Source organism: Syngnathus floridae, chromosome 20 (genome assembly GCF_059516105.1).
Source record: "Syngnathus floridae isolate MCC-2025c chromosome 20, RoL_Sflo_1.0, whole genome shotgun sequence".
NCBI lineage: Eukaryota > Metazoa > Chordata > Actinopteri > Syngnathiformes > Syngnathidae > Syngnathus > Syngnathus floridae.
The window spans coordinates 8,573,757-8,586,068 of NC_142432.1; positions in this window are offsets into that span (position 1 = coordinate 8,573,757).

A 12,312-nucleotide genomic window follows, 5' to 3' on the forward strand; every position below is an offset into this window, starting at 1 on the left:
GGTGGACTAGGTCAAAATCAGCACCGAGTCCGAGTCCGGCAAAAATGACCGAGTCCGACCGAGTCCGAGTCCCCGAGTCCGAGTCAGAGTCCACAGTCCTGATAGGTACAAAATTAATGCTGTTAATTTTCCACATTTCTACTTTATTCCCATATGTGTCAATAAAAAGCTTGGTGTATTACTTTTTAATGTTGGATCCCATATGGATTGTGCAGATGTCATTTTCCCAAAATGGATGGAGCAACTTGCATTGTATTGCATTGTACTTTTTGACTAGTGTTTAGTAGCTGACACTTGTTCGTAGTGCGGCTAAAGTTGGGTGGGTTTTCCAGGGCAAGATGCCGAGAGCGAGGAATAACACTTGTGTCGGTCATCATTTTCATTGGCAGCTGCTAAACGCATTAAAGCAACGTGACGCAGGAAGAAATTTCCTGTTCGACCCCCACCCCCACCCCTCCAGCTCCTTTTTTTTCTCCTCCTCTGCTCTCTTTCCCTCCATAATTCTGTTCCGATAAGAGTGATGAACTTTTCAGGTGCAGAAATATTACTCCATACAGTTGTGTCTCAGCTCCCACTGTCACGGATCGGATGGAGCAGGGCGAGCAAATGCAGCTTGGACCAGGGTTTATTCAGCAAAACAAACTAGTAGACTCGGCAAACTGACATGACTCAACGAAATAACAAAGGACTAACCGACAGGGACGCGAAACAAAGGACGTGAGGACGTGAAGACATTAAGACAATAGGAACCAAAAGACATCAAGACAACAACAAGACATGCAATGATCCGACGGGGCGTGAGGGGCAGACAGGACATAGTATATACACGGCAGGTAACAAGAGGCAGGTGAGACTAATCAAACTAATCATGGGCACACAGGAGGGTTAGGGTTAGCACACAGACACATAGTGGCACGGCTAGGGACGAGACGTGACACCCACTTGCCACACTGTTGGACTTCCTTAGGTCAGAGCATTTATTACATTTAAGCTTCTGTCTTCAATGCTCATAGCAGATTTGTATCTCTGAGATTATAACTTTGTGTACTCCACTGACCGTAATTCACAACCAATCCAAAAATGATAATAACCCTGCTCTGATGGTATTTTCAATTAATCTTATTGTTAATTCCTTACAACTAGTGACATAATACGACAGCGGTCAGACATTGCGTCTGTACAAGTTGATTCGGAATGACAGCCGAGCCAAGATATAACTGGGTTCAAAGGTCACCAGCGTCTTTGTGGGTCGCCAAAATATTAGAGACACTTCACAGTACGACGCATGCAGTACTGTTAAATTTATACGTCATCAATACTTAACATCCTTTTTATAGAGTAATCTCTGTCCGTATTTTGGTTACACTGCATTATTGCATCTGTAAAGTATTTGGAGTAATACTCACACATGTTATCAATATTTTCATCCACTGACCGCAATCTGATCTCTATTATAACTCGTGTTACTAGATTAATGTAATGTGTATTGTAGACACAGGCTGGGAACAAAAGAAATGAATGGAAATTCAAGATACACTTTCTCTCCCACGCACGCGCACACACACACACACACACACACACACACACACACACACACACACACACACACACACACACACACACACACACCCATGCACACACACGCACACACACAGCACACACACCGACACACGCACACCCACACATGCACACACACACACACACACACACACACTTCTTCAAGGCCCCAGATGATGTTCCTCCCTTTCCAATTGCTGGCCCACGCGTCAAGTGAACCCGATGACTTAGGCTTATGATCATATTGTCAGCAGGATAATTAGGGCATATACCGCTTTGTTTTGAGAAACTTTTTTTTTTCCCCATGCATCTGCTCTCCCCGTTATGAAGGCCTCTCAACGTCCAGTTTTGATGGCAATGTGCAAGTCAAAACGCTAAAGTGATGTAAATCCCACTAATACCCGCGGAAGGGAAAATGTGACTCATGTTTGACAGCTGAATTCAAGTAACTACTGTAAATCTCATCAGTCATCTATTCCGGCGGCAATCAAAGTGCGCATATTTGGCAAAAAAAATTGTGCCCTCCACCCACAGTTATTGCTACTTTGCTGGCATCAACAGCAGCACATGGGAAAGCCACAAGGGCTCTGCATGTGGATACAAAATACAACAAATGTGACTCAATAGTATTTTAATGTGCTTTTTTTCTTCTTTTAATGGAATACGGTTCATTTTGGAGAGGTGGTTGGGTTGGATGTCTTCATGAGTTGATTTTTCTTGGCTATGGGGGAAAAATGACATGTCATGAGTAGTTTACATTGGCGACAAGTCCGGTCACTTAACTTGAAGCCGCCTTCCACCGAAAGCTGCTGAATAATGAGTCTGTAGAACATCACAATAGTTATAGAAAATGCTTTATTGGCTCTCTCGAGACTTTGTTGACTACAAAGTTTCAACTTCATCCAATAAGTTTAGGAGAGAGCCTTTGCTCCACCCTTGTCCAAAGAGAAATAAGCAGAGTTGATTAATTCAATAAATCGGATCAAAGTGTGCCCTCGTTGGGTTTCGCTTGGATTCAAAATTAAATTCCTGCACTATTTTGACTGCATACACGGCAGTGATTATACAATATCAATGATACGTTTTCCCATTCTGTCGACAATACCAATTGCTGAACAGTACAGAATCATCACCCTGTATAACCCCCACGGGCGGCGCTAGTTTTGGGGGCCACAAGGGCACTGCCCTCCCCCCCTAAAAAAAAAAAAAATAATAAAATTGCTCGAAGCTCCCAGGTGTCGCAATTTTTTTTCAATATTTCTACACATCCCTTGTAGGGAATATATGATAAGTCTTTATCAGCATTAATAGTTTATTTGGGTTTGTAAACATTTTTTTTAACATTTGTTTTACTAGGCAGGCTACAGGCTACTGCTCCAAATGTGTTGAAAGGGAGTAACAATAGTATCAGTTGTGTTATTGTACGTGGTTTTCTGGCAGGTAGCTCCTTGATATGGCCCTAATAGGCTCTCAGCGGACATAAAATAATCCCACATAATAATTTGCTAACAGTGAATGGTACACTTCTCCGGATGTCACCACTGCACTCTGAACGCATTTTCTGCGAGTTGGAGCATTCCTCCGTGATTCCTGCACCTCGCGAAAGCTCTTTCTAAGTGCCAACTAAGCAAGGTTCAAATCTTCTTACGTCCACTCAGGCAACAATGACTGGAGTTCTTTCACCTTGTGATAATGTCCACACGTTAAGGCATAACTGGAAAAAGTCTTCAGTAGTCCCAACTGTGGAGTGATTGCTTGTCCAGATTTTTAATTTTTAGTGTTTTTGCAAGACAGACATACAGGACTGTCTTAGAAAATTAGAATATTGTGAGAAAGTTCTTTATTTTCTGTAATACAATTAAAAAAACAAAAATGTCATACATTCTGGATTCATTACAAATCAACTGAAATATTGCAAGCCTTTTATTATTTTAATATTGCTGATTATGGCTTACAGCTTCAGAAAACTCAAATATCCTATCTCAAAATATTAGAATATCATGAAAAAGTATACTAGTAGGGTATTCAACTAATTACTTGACTGGTCTAATTAACTCGAAACACCTGCAAGGGTTTCCTGAGCCTTCAAAAACACTCAGCTTGGTTCAGTAAACTAAATGACAAGTATGGGGAAGACTGCTGATCTGACTGCTGTCCAGAGGACCATCATTGAGACCCTCCATCAGGAGGGTAAGACACAAAAAGAAATTTCTCAAAGAGCAAGCTGTTCACAGAGTGCAGTTTCAAAGCACATCCACAAAAAGTCTGTTGGAAGGGGGAAACGTGGCAGGAAACGCTGCACAACCAAGAGAGATGACCGCAGCCTTGTGAAGAAGAGTCGCTTCTAGAATTTGGGGAAGCTTCAAAGACAGTGGACTGAAGCTGGAGTCCAGGTATCAAAAGCCACTGTTCACAGACGTGTCCGGGAAATGGGCTACAATAGCCGTATTCCCATGGTCATGCCACTTCTGAAATCAAGACAACGGAAGAAGCGTCTGACTTGGGCTATGGAAAAGAAGCACTGGATAGCCCCAGAGTGGTCCAAAGTCCTCTTTTCAGATGAAAGCAAGTTTTGTATTTCATTTGGAAGTCAAGGCGCCAGAGTCTGGAGAAAGGCTGGAGAGAAGCAAAATGCAAGTTGCTTGAAATCCAGTGTGAAGTTCCCACAGTCAGCGATGGTTTGGGGAGCCATGTCAGCTGCTGATGTTAGTCCACTGTGCTTCATCAAGTCCAGAGTAAACGCAGCTGTGTACCAAGAGATTTTAGAGCACTACATGCTTCCGTCTGCTGAAAAGCTCTATGATTTCATTTTCCAAAACAATCTGGCACCTGCCCACAGTGCCAAAACCACCAGTAAATGGTGTACTGACCATGGCATTACTGTCCTCGATTGGCCTGCAAATTCCCCAGACCTGAAACCCATAGAGAATTTGTGGGGTGTTGTGAAGAAGAAGCTGAAAGACACCAGACCCAACTATGCAAATGAGCTCAAGGCTGATTGCCTCCATGCCACGCCGCATTGATGCAGTAATCCGTGCAAAAGGATTCCCAACAAAGTGCTGAGTGCATTAATGGACATTTTCAAATGTTTGATTTTGTTTTGCTGTTATAAATCTTTTTTTTTTTTTACTTGGTCTGAGGAAATATTCAAATTTTTTGAGATAAAATGTTTGAGTTTTCTTAAGCTGTCAACCATAATCAGCAATATTAAAATAATAAAAGGCTTGCAATATTTCAGTTGATTTGTAATGAAACCAGAATGTATGACATTTTTGTTTTTTTAATTGCATTACAGAAAATAAAGAACTTTATCACAATATTCAAATTTTCTGAGACAGTCCTATATATAAAAACCTGTAAATGCATTTGTAAAACTCCATAATGGTTGTTTAAGTTTTGGCAGTCTCAGTCTCTTTTTGGTTTTTTTTTGTAATGTTTGTCTGTCTCACTCGCAACTGACATCTGAACTCTGAGAAATGCCTGTGTTTGACCACAAGCCCGCCTCAGTACCATCTTACAAGGCCGGAGCATCAAAATGTCTTATAGATGGGTGAATGTGTGGAGGGGGTGAGCAATGGAATGTAACATGTCAAAAATAGAAACCCAAACTAAGCAACATTTTTCTGAGGATACGTGGCCCTCCCCCATCCTCCCTCCCCATCCAAGCATACACACACCCACACCTCCCTTACTCGCAAATTTGACATGAGGCATAATATAAATCTGCGCAGGGGCGAGCTAGACTAAGTTTTGGTATTTTTGTAGACCTGAGCATTAAGGGCACTTTGCGCCGTTGTGGGTGTGGGCACCGCCAATTTGTTTCACCACCAATTACGGCGAAAGATACACTAAAGGTCCTTGACATGATTGGCATGAGTACTGTGGCAGGTCCAGGCACGAAAAGTACTGCAAGCAGACCTCAATAGGTCGATAATATAAAGTTGTCTAGGGATATCACTTTTTTTTTTCACGGTTTAGAGTTAATGCCTATGAGAGAGCAATCCTCGCATTTCCCTTTGTATAGGCTGTCTTTGCTATGACATCAGCGGGCCTATTTGTTTTGGCCACGTCTTATCAGAACCATTCAAGCCTTATTGGGCTCTATGTTGTCTGCAAGTGATGGATTTAAAGGTACAATGAAGCACAAGTCCCCGCGGATTGCTGGAAGTTACAATTTGGCCGCATGTCTTCGTTGTTCCCGCCAGTGGATTTTACGTTTCCCAGCTCCTCCAAAGTGCGTCACACATGACCGGCCAAAGATTCATATTTTGTTCAATAACAATCAATTAGTGGGCCTCAACCGACTTGGTTTTTACAGGGACGACCCGAAGCACATTGTTACCATCAACAAATTTTGCTTTTATGAGTAAAGCTCGCTTGTTTATGTTCTGGAAAGGAGGTGAGCTGGCGTGTTTAGCCATGCGCCCCCTTTTTCTTCGTGGGTCTGGAACCCGCTGCAGCAGGTGGCATCGCCTGTAAGAATTTACAAGCAAGGCTCTTCTGGTTCAATGCAAACATACCAAGTTTTATGGCGCAAATAAGAAAGAGGCCATGTTCCATCCTGAGGTTTAATTCCCCGATCACGCAAGGGAGGAAATAGTCGTTTTCTAATGAAATTATTGCAAGAGGATATTTATGCAAGAAAAAATATATTTTTGTTACTGATTTACTCCAATGCAATTTATTCCTCATATTCATGCGATTGTGTTTATCTTTCTTAAATGTAAACGACTGAAAGCAAAACATCAGCATCAAGTTGAACCAGGCCAATAATGAGCACCATTCAAAACATGACATCACTCCAGGAATGTTTTGTAATCCCACCCTGCCAAATCTTTCCCCATAGTAAACCTTCTACTTGTATCAGTAAAACGTTTACCCCGTGGCCTAAATAAGTGCTCATCCCATTGAGTAGAGTGGTTGATATTTTTTTGTTTTGTCTATTTCTTACTTTTTCTTGGCCACGGGTTTCAACAGTTTTTTAAAATATATATATGTATATATATAAAAAATATAAATAATATGAATAAATGAATAAATAAATAAATTATACACATATGTGTATATATAAATATGTATTTAGTATATATACCGCATTGGCCCGAATATAAGACGACCCTGATTATAAGTCGACCCCCTCTTTTTCAAGACTCAAGTTTGAAAAACGACTTTTTGAACACCAATTTTAATTTTTAAACAGAAAATAATTACTGTACATCTGAAACAAATGATTATAATTCGAGAGAAAAAGCATGTTATTTTGCCTCATTCAAATCATGCAAAAAACGTCTATCACATCGAGGTCGAACCTCGCGAGGTGAGCCGAAAGGACCAGAGAAAACCCGAACGCGCGGCCCGGTTGCCGACTGACTCTGTTCGTTATTGTATTTTCCTTACTTTGAGGATTGTATTAACACCTAATCATGCCTCTTCAAAAAAAAGCAAGTAGGAGCAGTAAAGCCATCCTAAAACACAAAGACGTTCTAAAAGCAATGCGACAGCGAGCGCCCGGCGTGCTGCGGTTGCGCGATTGGACCAAATCAAGCTCCCTGCGCACTGCGGTCCACTTAAATTTTGGAAAGTACATCAGGACTTTAAAAATATTTTCTAAATTTCAGCGACGGCTCTGTCACAATAATGCGACCAGCGCGGTGCAGTAGCGCGGTCGCGCGCTACGGTTGCGCGTTCGGCGGTGCGCTGCAGTTGCGCGATCGGACAAAAATGCGCAAATTAAAAAATGCTTTAAAAAGGCGGGGTTTTTTTTGCCTTGGAACGGATTAGAAAAATTTCCATTATTTCTAATGGGAAAAATAGATTCGGAATTCAACTGATTCACTTCTCGAACCGCCTTCTGGAACGGATTGTGGTCAAAAACCGAGATTTGATTTAATATACGTATATATATATATATTTTAATCTCACGTCCACTAAACATAAAATGTCTCTTAATCGTTAACGTACACAATTGTTTAGAGATGAAACAGAGCATTTAAAATAACCTTGGGCAATGAGCCACATGCTGCGTCACCAATTTGGAAGACAAAGTTGTTGCCATCTAATTTAATAAATAAAATGACATGGAGCAGCCCGCATCGGTAAAAATTCCATGGCAATGACATTCACGGCGCGTTATTAATGTCTAATTCCTCAGTATGTCGCTGCCGTGTGCTACTTTTGAAGTGACATGCTTCTGTATTTGATCTTAAGGCCCATCCTTGTTTCCCTGAGAATGGAGATTTCAGCTGTAGACACGTCTGCAACCCTCGTCCGCAAACAAATGAACTTTGTATAATGGACAGACAGATGATTGTGAAATTGAAAACCCAAAAATCTGAGAGAGAAAAAAATATTGTGCGTTGAAAGTAGTCTCTGTCATATCCTGCATCGGCAAAACGACAGCTGTTTTAAAGCTCCTAAAAGCCAAATTGTAGCTACAAAAAGTTGTTCTGATCTCTTTTCCCAAAACTGACAGAACTCGCTTGTTATCAACCAGGAAATTTGTCTGTCTTACTAAACTGGGGGGGGCCAAAACAAATGGTAGCAGCTGCTCAGCGCACACGTATCGCATCATTCTTTAAGCCCATGCGCATTTCCTGTCCTTGTAAACGCATATGAAAAAGTGCTGCAGAAAGATGGCGGCACATGGTTGGAATTAGCACCGGGCATTTTCTCGTCTTACTGTCTGTTTTTGTTAGCTTGGAGCAAATGAGCCAGGGAAATGTTAAACTGGGGCCACAAAAGGAATCTGTGAACATTTCCCGATTGTGATCCCTCCACTTTATATCCTCATATTTGAGCTGTTTTAAAAAGTGATTGTGTGTGCATGGGGCATCTGTAGCAGCACAAAATGTAGCTTTCTTCAATGTGGTGTTTCAGTTAGCCTGCTCTGATGCTTTGGTCTTTTGTTCTACGTTACTTTCCCATTGTAACCCCTCCAGCAAGCCAAGATGACGCAATCTCTTTTCTTACTGATTCCAGAAGCAACAAGGCAAACGCAAGCATGTTTAATGACAGGTGCATGTGTATTTCTTTCTTTTAGGACATTGCTCACTATTGCGTACACACTGCCAGCCATTCGCAGGGCAGATTTTGAAACCAGTCAACTCAAATTCCCTCATGCTATCTGTCTGTTCTTATTATGGGATGGACCACGGTTCAGCATCCTCTCTTTCACCTCTGACCCACAGAGTCAAAAGAGTGATTCCAGATGGAGTCAGTCTGTGCTGATGCAGCATCATCACCAAAATTTCTGCGAGTCAGTCTCACTACAAGAGGCCCTGTTCTCTTAAACTCAGTTTTTTTAATCATTTATTTTTACATTGACTTGTGTGGTCTATGTGGATTTGATATCAAGCATTATTAGTGATGATGAGACTATCAGATAGGTGCTCCTTGTGTTTGCAGTTGGCACGATAGATAGCCAATGGTTAGCTAGCATTTCACGGCAGCAGTTGTGTGCGTGTGTGTGCGTGTGTGCGTGCGTGTGTGTGTGTGTGTGTGTGTGTGTATAAATAAATAATTCAGCACTTATTTCCCAGGGCCAAGTGCTACACGCATTAACGTTGATCTCTAAAACACGCTGCAAAGTTTGGATAGACACCAAAGTGTATAGACACAACTCCAGTGGACATAAATATCTCAACTTGGCATTCAGACGCATTTAAGTTGCATCTATGTGACAATCCAAGAGCTAGCATGTTCTGCTTTAGCCGCCGATTCACTTCATTTCCATTCCAACTGTTCACGATGAGTAGATTCTCCAAATAATTCATGTGTCCAGGTAAATCTGGATGTGATTATCTCAAACAGGTAACTTGAAATATTGTCGTTGTTTCACACCATATATTCAGTATTCGCTAACCTGTGAATTTATGGTTCATAAATCGAAAACATAAGCATGAAATTGAGCAGAAATCCTAAATTCTCACTTAACAGCACTTAAAGCCAATCCACCTCAGGGTTGTCGCTCCAGTTCTTCCCAGCATGTGCGGTGTCAATATGATGACCCGTGTCATCAAGAACAGGCTAAGGAAACACATTCCTGCGAGGAAACCATACGTAGAGGGAAAAGCAGTGGGTGGCGTTAAAGTGACGTAAAAGAACAGACGAGCAAGGCCCTCGGAACAACATTCCCTTCTTTTCTGCCTTCGCTCTCCTTACAGGCTTTGTACATTATCAGCCTTTAGTCATTCGAAGCCGTGATGATTTGAGAGCTTTTCATTTGTTTTTGTTTGATTAGCACAAGATGTACTAGCGCTTTACGTTCGCTTCGGAGAAACCGCTTGTACGTGGAAGCGCGTGGAAGCGCGTGGAAGCGCGTGGAAGCACGTGAAAGCACGTGAAAGAGCGTCTCGCTTCGGTGTTCTTTTTCATTTTACTGCGTCACATTACTGTTCTAGTTTCGCATCATCGGGACAGCTTTGGGACACTTTTTCCCCCAGAGGATTGTTTGATGCGGAACAGATGCATCAGAAGCTGATGATTTTTTTTTTTTTTCATAGTTAAAGATTGTAAAATATTTCACACCAGCCAAAATGAGTTCTTGCTCTTAAATTTTTCCTATAGTGACATTTGAGGCATCATACGCAGGTCGAGCGTGACAGAAATTCAAACCTCGCTTGTATTTGCACAGTAATGCTCCATTTTGATTATGTGCAATGGTAATAAAATTATCCATCATAATACATCAACCGCCCCAAAATCCAAATACTGCTCACCCACAAGTGAGGCCAAATAAAGCCAAACAAATTTAATTGCTTGACACACAATCCTTCCTCTTACCTCATTTGACCTGTTGGTTATTCACTTTTGCTTCTCTCAATAAGAGGAGACAAAAATAATATACTTTTCCAGTGCTATCGGACTTTTATTTTGCTTACGTGAGTTAATGATTGGATTTAGTTGGCTTTGGTGAGTTGCTACCTGAAACTGGGCGGCGTAAATGAAGGGACAGAAAGAAAAATGATGGATGGGTCGACTATTTGTCTTTGTTCACATCTGACCTAATCCTGTTTCTTTTAAGGACTGGGCAAGTTCAGCCCCTCAAGGATGACACACTTTTCTCACACAGCTCCATTCACGTTGTTAAGCGTAAAGATCTCACTGGATTTCTCCACAGGCGTTTGTATCCACAGAGAAAATATTTAGCTTTGCTGCCGTGCAACATGTTCGGAGAAGTCTGACTCATGAGGGACCCAAACACAACGGGTACAGTTTTGGGCTTTGGGAGTTGTTCCATATCGGTGCAAGTGTTTGTTAGTACAGTGCTGCCATCCAAAAATGGAGCCCTCACACCAAACCTCCAAAAGCATAAAGCTCCCAATGTGGCCTTCTCACCTTCAATACCATGGTAATGCAAGGTGGGAAAACACGCCGAGTTCATTTGACTGACTGCCGCTATAGCCTGAAGAAAAAATACTTTGATTCCTTATCGACTCACCGCTAATACTGCCAAGTTGTCACTTAGTGATAACTCAATGATGACGAATGAATGAGAGCAAATTCATCTTCTCTCCGCCACTTTGCTATGTTGCTTTTCTGGTAAAGTGATGATGAACTGTCAAATACTGTACATGTCACGTTCTTGCGTCACCTGACTTCCAGCCAAGCCCCAATCAAGGAATTGCCAGCACCTGCTACAGCTCGTTAGGTCCCCTACTTAACCTCTGTGTATTCTGCCAGTGGTTGTCAGTTCGTCTACTTACCCTGCCTGTGACACCACTGCCTTTTTGTCCCCTGAATGATCTCTGTTGCCAACTGCTTCTGTAAACTGACCGACCACGCCTTGATCGCTGCATGCCCCGACTACTTGCTCGTCCTTTGACCACGCTTCTGATAGCTGCCTGCCTCAACCACCTGCCTGCCTCTGACTACGACTTCGCGCTGTGCTCTGCTGCTCAGCCACGCCAGCCAGACCGCAAGTCCAACGTTCCACTTCCCCTTCCCCCTTTTTTCAATAAAGGATCGTGCTGCACTTGGTCGCCTGTTCCGTGACAGTACATGGATGCCAGTTGTGTGCAACTAACCGCAAGGTGTAGATGTTTGGCCTCAATTCATTTCCCGCCTCTCTCAAAAAAATAAATATTCACACTTTTGTTTTGTTTTTGACTGCACAATACAACACCTAACCCTAACCCCCTTGCTCGGCGGCCGACCGGATGGTTCACTCTGAGGAACAAGTGTTTCTTATTATGCTGACTATTATACTTGGCAATGAGGCGGCACAATCTTGCCTATGTCAAAATCTGCTTCCCAGTGCCTGCTTGGACTACCATATATAGTTTCACCTGTTAGCCTGCTCACATAATCCAGTCACGGTCTCTGTTTTTGAGTTGTACCCTGGGAGCTAAATAAAAGGGGGGGGGGGGGGGGGGCTGCAAGCATATCGATAAGAACCAATCACAGCCATGAGAAGATGGGGAAAATTGATTAGAACAATGAATTAATCCGACCTTGTGTGACTTGTCCGCGACGTGATTTGTAACGCAGCAGGTTGAGTCGGCGCGCTGTTTATGTTAGGGCCAGGTTAAATATTTGAGGAGCACATGTGGGGATGTATGGTGGCACAGGATTTCATCACAAAGCTGTGAGGGGCGAGCCAGCGGGGGGTCATTTTAACAGTAGTGTCAACACGGTGAGCTCCCACCTCTGTCGACTCAGCAAACAGCATATGGCAGACGTTCTGCAAGGGCCTGGTGGGTTTTTCGCAGAAGACCTTTTGACGCTGGCAAAACAGGCTACAGGCCTCTTATCTAC